Source organism: Arachis hypogaea, chromosome 7 (assembly GCF_003086295.3).
Source record: "Arachis hypogaea cultivar Tifrunner chromosome 7, arahy.Tifrunner.gnm2.J5K5, whole genome shotgun sequence".
NCBI classification, from domain to species: domain Eukaryota; kingdom Viridiplantae; phylum Streptophyta; class Magnoliopsida; order Fabales; family Fabaceae; genus Arachis; species Arachis hypogaea.
In genome coordinates, this window is record NC_092042.1 from 54,392,934 (window position 1) to 54,401,405 (window position 8,472).

Below are 8,472 nucleotides of genomic sequence, written 5' to 3' on the forward strand. Positions count from 1 at the left end.
AAGCTTAGAGTGGAAGTCCAAACCTTCAGACAGAAGGAAGGAGAATCCCTCTATGAAGCTTGGGAAAGATACAAACAATTAATCAAAAAGTGTCCCTCTGGCATGCTTTCTGAATGGAGCATCATAGGTATTTTCTATGATGGTCTCTCTGAACTATCCAAGATGTCTTTGGATAGCTCTGCTGGAGGATCTCTTCATCTGAAGAAGACGCCTACAGAAGCTCAAGAATTAATTGAAATGGTTGCAAATAACCAATTCATGTACACTTATGAAAGGAATCCTGTGAACAATGGGGCTAATCAGAAGAAAGGAGTTCTTGAGATTGACACTCTGAATGCCATATTGGCTCAGAACAAAATATTGACTCAGCAAGTCAATTTAATTTCTCAAAGTCTGTTTGGAATGCAAAATGCACCAGGCAATACTAAGGAAGCTTCATCTGAAGAAGAAGCTTATGATCCTGAGAACCCTTCAATGGAAGAGGTGAATTACATGGGAGAACCCTATGGAAACACCTACAATCCTTCATGGAGAAATCATCCAAATCTTTCATGGAAGGATCAACAGAGACCTCAACAAGGTTTCAACAATAATAATGGTGGAAGAAACAGGTTTAGCAATGGCAAGCCTTTTCCATCATCTTCTCAGCAACAGACAGAGAGTTCTAAGCAGAACACCTCTGACTTAGCAACCATGGTCTCTGATTTAATCAAAACCACTCAAAGTTTCATGACTGAAACAAGGTCCTCCATTAGAAACTTGGAGGCACAAGTGGGTCAGCTGAGCAAGAAAATTACTGAACTCCCTCCTAGTACTCTTCCAAGCAATACAGAAGGAAATCCAAAAGGAGAGTGCAAAGCCATCAACATGGCCGAATTTGGAGAGGAGGAAGAGGCAGTGAACGCCACTGAGGAAGACCTCAATAGACGTCCACTGGCCTCCAATGAGTTCCCCAATGAGGAACCATGGGAATCTGAGGCTCCCACTGAGACCATAGAGATTCTATTGGATTTACTTCTGCCATTCATGAGCTCTGATGAGTATTCTTCCTCTGAAGAGGATGAGTATGTCACTGAAGAGCAAGTTGCTAAATACCTTGGAGCAATCATGAATCTAAATGACAAGTTATTTGGAAATGAGACTTGGGAGGATGAACCCCCTTTGCTCACCAAAGAACTAGATGACTTGTCTAGGCAGAAATTACCTCAAAAGAGACAGGATCCTGGGAAGTTTTCAATACCTTGTACCATAGGCACCATGACCTTCAAGAAGGCCTTGTGTGACCTAGGGTCAAGTGTAAACCTCATGCCTCTCTCTGTAATGGAGAAGCTAGGGATCTTTGAAGTGCAAGCTGCAAAAATCTCACTAGAGATGGCAGACAACTCAAGAAAACAAGCTTATGGACTTGTAGAGGATGTTCTGGTAAAAGTTGAAGACCATTACATCCCTGCTGATTTCATAGTCCTAGAGACTGGGAAGTGCATGGATGAATCCATCATCCTTGGCAGACCCTTCCTAGCCACAGCAAAGGCTGTGATTGATGTTGATAGAGGAGAATTGATCATTCAAGTGAATGAAGAATCCTTGGTGTTCAAGGCTCAAGGATATCCCTCTGTCACCATGGAGAGGAAGCATGAAGAGCTTCTCTCAAAACAGAGCCAAACCGAGCCCCCACAGTCAAACTCTAAGTTTGGTGTTGGGAGGCCACAACCAACTTCTAAGTTTGGTGTTGAACCCCCACTTTCAAACTCTAAGTTTGGTGTTGGGAGGTTCCAACATTGCTCTGAGCATCTCTGAGGCTCCATGAGAGCCCACTGTCAAGCTACTGACATTAAAGAAGCGTTTGTTGGGAACTCCCAATGTTATATTTTATCTATTTTCCTTTGTTATTTTATGTTTTATGTAGGATGATGATCATGAGAAGTCACAAAATCAATGGAAAAAGCAAAAACAGAATGAAAAACAGAAAGAAAAATAGCACACCCTGGAGGAAGAACCTGCTGGCGTTTAAACGCCAGAAAGGCTAGCAGATGGGCGTTTAACGCCCAGTCTGGCACCATTCTGGGCGTTTAACGCCAGAAAGGGGCACCAGACTGGCGTTAAACGCCAGAGAAGAGCAAGAACTTGGCGTTAAATGCCAGAAATGGGCACCAGCCCGGCGTTTAACGCCAGAATTGGCACAAAGAGCAATTTTGCTCGCCACTTGGTGCAGGGATGACTTTTCCTTGACACCTCTGGATTTTTGGACCCCACAGGATCCCTACCTACCGCACCACACTCTCTCTCTTCTTCACCCATTCACCCATCACCTCAACACCTCTTCCCCAAAAACCCTTCACCTATCAAATCCCATCTTTCTCTTCACCACTCACATCCATCCTTCATAAAACCCCACCTACCCCACCATTCAAATTCAAACCACTTTCCCTCCCAAACCCACCCATACATGACCGAACCATAACCCCCCCACTCCTATATAAACCCTTCTTCACTCCTTCATTTTCACACAACCTAAACACTACTTCTTTCCCCTTTGGCCGAACCACAAGGCCATCTCCATCTCCTCTATTTCTTCTTCTTCTACTCTCTTCTTTCTTCTTTTGCTCGAGGACAAGCAAACCTTTTAAGTTTGGTGTGGTAAAAGCATTGCTTTTTGTTTTTCCATAACCATTTATGGCATCCAAGGCCGGAGAAACCTCTAGAAAGAGGAAAGGGAAGACAAAAGCTTCCACCTCCGAGTCATAGGAGATGGAGAGATTCATCTCAAGGGTGCACCAAGACCACTTCTATGAAGTTGTGGCCTTGAAGAAGGTGATCCCCGAGGTCCCTTTCAAACTCAAAAAGAGTGAATATCCGGAGATCCGACATGAGATCCGAAGAAGAGGTTGGGAAGTTCTTACCAACCCCATTCAACAAGTCGGAATCTTAATGGTTCAAGAGTTCTATGCCAATGCATGGATCACCAAGAACCATGATCAAAGTGTGAACCCGGACCTAAAGAATTGGCTTACAATGGTTCGGGGGAAATACTTGGATTTTAGTCTGGAAAATGTAAGGTTGGCATTCAACTTGCCCATGATGCAAGGAGATGAACATCCTTACACTAGAAGGGTCAACTTTGATCAAAGGTTGGACCAAGTCCTCACAGTCATTTGTGAAGAGGGCGCCCAATGGAAGAGAGATTCAAGAGGAAAGCCGGTTCAATTGAGAAGGCATGACCTCAAACCCGTGGCTAGGGGATAGTTGGAATTTATCCAACGCTCAATCATTCCCACTAGCAACCGGTCCGAAGTTACTATAGACCGGGCTATCATGATTCATAGCATCATGATTGGAGAAGAAATAGAAGTTCATGAGGTGATATCCCAAGAACTTTATAAGATGGCGGACAAGTCCTCTACCTTGGCAAGGTTAGCCTTTCCTCATCTCATTTGTCACCTCTGTTATTCAGTTGGAGTCGACATAGAGGGAGACATCCCCATTGATGAGGACAAGCCCATCACTAAGAAGAGGATGGAGCACACAAGAGATCCCACTCATCATGAAATCCCTGAGATTCCTCAAGGGATGCACTTTCCTCCACAAAACTATTGGGAGCAACTGAACACCTCCCTAGGAGAATTGAGTTCCAACATGGGACAACTAAGGGTGGAGCATCAAGAACATTCCATCCTCCTCCATGAAATTAGAGAAGATCAAAGAATCATGAGAGAGGAGCAACAAAGACAAGGAAGAGACATTGAGGAGCTCAAGCACTCCATAGGATCTTCAAGAGGAAGAACAAGCCGCCATCACTAAGGTGGACCCGTTCTTTAATTTCCTTGTTCTTTATTTTCTGTTTTTCGAAAATTATGCTTATGTTTATCTATGTTTGTGTCTTGTGATCATTAGTGTCTTAGTGTCTATGCCTTAAAGTTATGAATGTCCTATGAATCCATCACCTCTCTTAAATGAAAAATGTTCTTAATTGAAAAAGAAAAGAATTGCATGAATTTTGAATTTTATAACAGATTAATTATTTTGATGTGGTGGCAATACTTTTGTTTTCTGAATGTATGCTTAAACAGTGCATATGTCTTTTGAATTTGTGGTTCATGAATGTTGGCTCTTGAAAGAATGATGAAAAAGGAGACATGTTACTGAGGATCTGAAAAATCATAAAAATGATTCTTGAAGCAAGAAAAAGCAGTGAATACAAAAAAAAAATAGAAGGAGAAAAACGAAAAAAAAAAGAGAGAAAAGAAAAAAATAAAAGTTATGATCCAAGGCAAAAAGAGTGTGCTTAAGAACCCTGGACACCTCTAATTGGGGACTCTAGCAAAGCTGAGTCACAATCTGAAAAGGTTCACCCAATTATGTGTCTGTGGCATGTATGTATCCGGTGGTAATACTGGAAGACAGAGTGCTTTGGGCCACGGCCAAGACTCAATAAGTAGTTGTGTTCAAGAATCATCATACTTAACTAGGAGAATCAATGACACTATCTGGATTCTGAGTTCCTAAAGAAGCCAATCATTCTGAATTTCAAAGGATAGAGTGAGATGTCAAAACTGTTCAGAGGCAAAAAGTTAAAAGCCCCGCTCATCTAATTAATACTGATCTTCATAGATGTTTTTGGAATTCATTGCATATTCTCTTCTTTTTATCTTATTTGATTTTTAGTTGCTTGGGGACAAGCAACAATTTAAGTTTGGTGTTGTGATGAGCGGATAATTTGTACGCTTTTTGGCATTGTTTTTAGTATGTTTTTAGTATGATCTAGTTATTTTTTAGTATATTTTTATTAGTTTTTAGTTAAAATTCACTTTTCTGGACTTTACTATGAGTTTGTGTGTTTTTCTGTGATTTCAGGTATTTTCTGGCTGAAATTGAGGGACCTGAGCAAAAATCTGACTCAGAGACTAAAAAGGACTGCAGATGCTGTTGGATTCTGACCTCCCTGTACTCAAAGTGGATTTTCTGGAGCTACAGAAACCCAATTGGCGCGCTCTCAACGGCGTTGAAAAGAAGACATCCTGGGCTTTCCAGCAATATATGATAGTCCATACTTTGCCCAAGATTTGATGGCCCAAACCGGCGTTCAAAGTCACCATCAGAATTCCCAGCGTTAAACGCCGGAACTGGCACAAGAATGGGAGTTAAACGCCCAAACTGGCACCAAAGCTGGCGTTTAACTCCAAGAAGAGTCTCTACATGAAAATGCTTCAATGCTCAGCCCAAGCACACACCAAGTGGGCCCGAAAGTAGATTTTTATGTCATTTACTCATCTCTGTAAACCATAGGCTACTAGTTCTCTATATATAGGACCTTTTACTATTGTATTTACATCTTGGTTCTTCTGGTTCCCTCTCTGGGGCCGAAGCCAATGATCACACTATCACTTATGTATTTTCAACGGTGGAGTTTCTACACACCATAGATTAAGGTGTGGAGCTCTGCTGTACCTCGAGTATTAATGCAATTACTATTGTTCTTCTATTCAATTCAGCTTGTTCTTGTTCTAAGATATTCATTTGCACCCAAGAACATGATGAATGTGATGATTATGTGACGCTCATCATCATTCTCACTTATGAACGAGTGCCTGACAACCACTCCTGTTCTACAAGCAAACAAGGCTTGAATGTTTATCTCTTGGATCCCTTAACCGGAATCTTCGTGGTATAAGCTAGAATTGATGGCGGCATTCAAGAGAATCCGGAAAGTCTAAACCTTGTCTGTGGTATTCTGAGTAGGATTCAATGATTGAATGACTGTGACGAGCTTCAAATTCACGATTGTGGGGCGTTAGTGACAGACGCAAAAGAATCACTGGATTCTATTCCGACATGATCGAGAACCGACAGCTGGATAGTCGTGCCGTGACAGGGTGCGTTGAACATTTCCACTGAGAGGATGGGAGGTAGCCACTGACAACGGTGAAACCCTTGCATACAGCTTGCCATGGAAAGGAGTAAGAAGGATTGGATGAAGGCAGTAGGAAAGCAGAGAGACGGAAGGGACCAAGCATCTCCATACGCTTATCTGAAATTCCCACCAATGAATTGCATAAGTATCTCTATCTTTATCTTTATGTTTTATTCGTATATCACCCATAACCATTTGAGTCTGCCTGACTAAGATTTACAAGGTGACCATAGCTTGCTTCATACCAACAATCTCTGTGGGATCGACCCTTACTCGCGTAAGGTTTATTACTTGGACGACCCAGTACACTTGCTGGTTAGTTGTGCGAAGTTGTAGTGATCACAATTTCGTCCACCAGTGTCTTTATGACATGATCATTAGTATTTAGTAACTATGTCTTAAGGCTATGAATAATTCCATGAATCCTTCACCTTTCTTAAATGAAAAATGTTTCTAATTCAAAAGAACAAGAAGTACATGAGTTTCGAATACATCCTTGAAATTAGTTTAATTATATTGATGTGGTGACAATACTTTTTATTTTCTGAATGAATGCTTCAACAGTGCATATTTTTTATCTTGTTGTTTATGAATGTTAAAATTGTTGGCTCTTGAAAGAATGATGAAAAAGAGAAATGTTATTGATGATCTGAAAAATAAAAAAAAATGATTCTTGAAGCAAGAAAAAGTAGTGAAGAACAAAGCTTGCGAAAAAAAAAGCAAGTAGAAAAAGCCAATAGCCCTTAAAACCAAAAGGCAAGGGTAAAAAGGATCCAAGGCTTTGAGCATCAATGGATAGGAGGGCCCAAGGAAATAAAATCCAGGCCTAAGCGGCTAAATTAAGCTGTCCCTAACCATGTGCTTGTGGCATGCAGGTCCAAGTGAAATCTTGAGACTGAGTGGTTAAAGTCGAGATCTAAAGTAAAAAGAGTGTGCTTAAGAGCTCTGGACACCTCTAATTGGGGACTTTAGCAAAGCTGAGTCACAATCTGAAAAGGTTCACCTAGTCATGTGTCTGTGGCATTTATGTATCCGGTGGTAATACTGAAAAACAAAGTGCTTAGGGCCACGGACAAGAATCAAGAAACTTAACTAGGAGAATCAATAACACTATCTGAACTCTGAGTTCCTATGGATGCCAATCATTCTAAACTTCAAAGGATAAAGTGAGATGCCAAAACTGTTCAGAAGCAAAAAGCTACAAGTCCCGCTCATCTAATTAGAACTAAGCTTCATTGATATTTTGGGATTTATAGTATATTCTCTTCTTTTTATCCTATTTGATTTTCAGTTGCTTGGGGACAAGCAACAATTTAAGTTTGGTGTTGTGATGAGCGGATAATTTATACGCTTTTTGGCATTGTTTTTAGGTAGTTTTCGTAGAATCTAGCTACTTTTAGGGATGTTTTTATTAGTTTTTATGCAAGATTCACATTTCTGGATTTTACTATGAGTTTGTGTGTTTTTCTGTGATTTCAGGTATTTTCTGGCTGAAATTGAGGGACTTGAGCAAAAATCTGATAGGAGGCTGATAAAGGAATGCTGATGCTGTTGGATTCTGACATCCCTGCACTCGAAATGGATTTTCTGGAGCAAAAGAACTCCAAATGGCACACTCTCAATTGCGTTGGAAAGTAGACATCCAGGGCTTTTCAGAAATATATATTGGTCCATACTTTATTCGAGTTTAGATGACGCAAACTGGCGTTCAACCCCAGCTCCATGCTGCATTCTGGAGTAAAACGCCAGAAACACGTCACAAACCAGAGTTAAACGCCAAAAACATGTTACAACTTGGCGTTTAACCCCAAGAGAAGCCTTTGCACATGTAAAGCTCAAGCTCAGCCCAAGCACACACCAAAGTGGGCCCCGAAAGTTGATTTCTGAACTTAGACTTATTTCTATAAACCCTAGTAACTAGTTTAGTATAAATAGAACTTTTTACTATTGTGCTAGAGTCTTTTGGATTGATCTTTAATCAGTGTATGCGATTTTAGACCTCCATGGGGGCTGGCCATTTGGCCATACCTGGACCTTGTTCTTATGTATTTTCAACGGTGGAGTTTCTACACACCATAGATTAAGGTGTGGAGCTCTGCTGTTCCTCGAGTATTAATGCAATTACTATTGTTTTCTATTCAATTCATGCTTATTCTTATTCTAAGATATTCACTGCACTTCAACATGATGAATGTGATGATCCATGATACTCATCATCATTCTCACCTATGAACGCGTGCCTGACAACCACTTCCATTCTACCTTAGATCAAGCGCGTATCTCTTAGCCTCCATTCCGAAAGAGCGGAGTCTTCGTGGTATAAGCTAGAATTATTGGCGGCCATTCCTAAGATCCGAAAAGTCTAAACCTTGTCTGTGGTATTCTGAGTAGGATCTGAGATGGAATGACTGTAACGAGCTTCAAACTCGCGAGTGTTGGGCGTAGTGACAGACGCAAAAGGATCAATAGATCCTATTCCGATATGATCGAAAACCAACAGATGATTAGCCGTGCTGTGACAGAGCATTTGGACCATTTTCACTGAGAGGACGGGAGGTAGCCAT

The 8,472-nt window shown here is 41.1% G+C and overlaps 1 non-coding gene across 1 annotated transcript; it reads right to left on the minus strand.

Moving 5' to 3' along the window:
- On the minus strand, window positions 1-104 carry LOC112704565 (small nucleolar RNA R71). The gene has a single exon (XR_003155184.1). It is a non-coding gene; the product is annotated as a small nucleolar RNA R71 (small nucleolar RNA).
- Window positions 105-8,472: the final 8,368 nt, after the last annotated feature.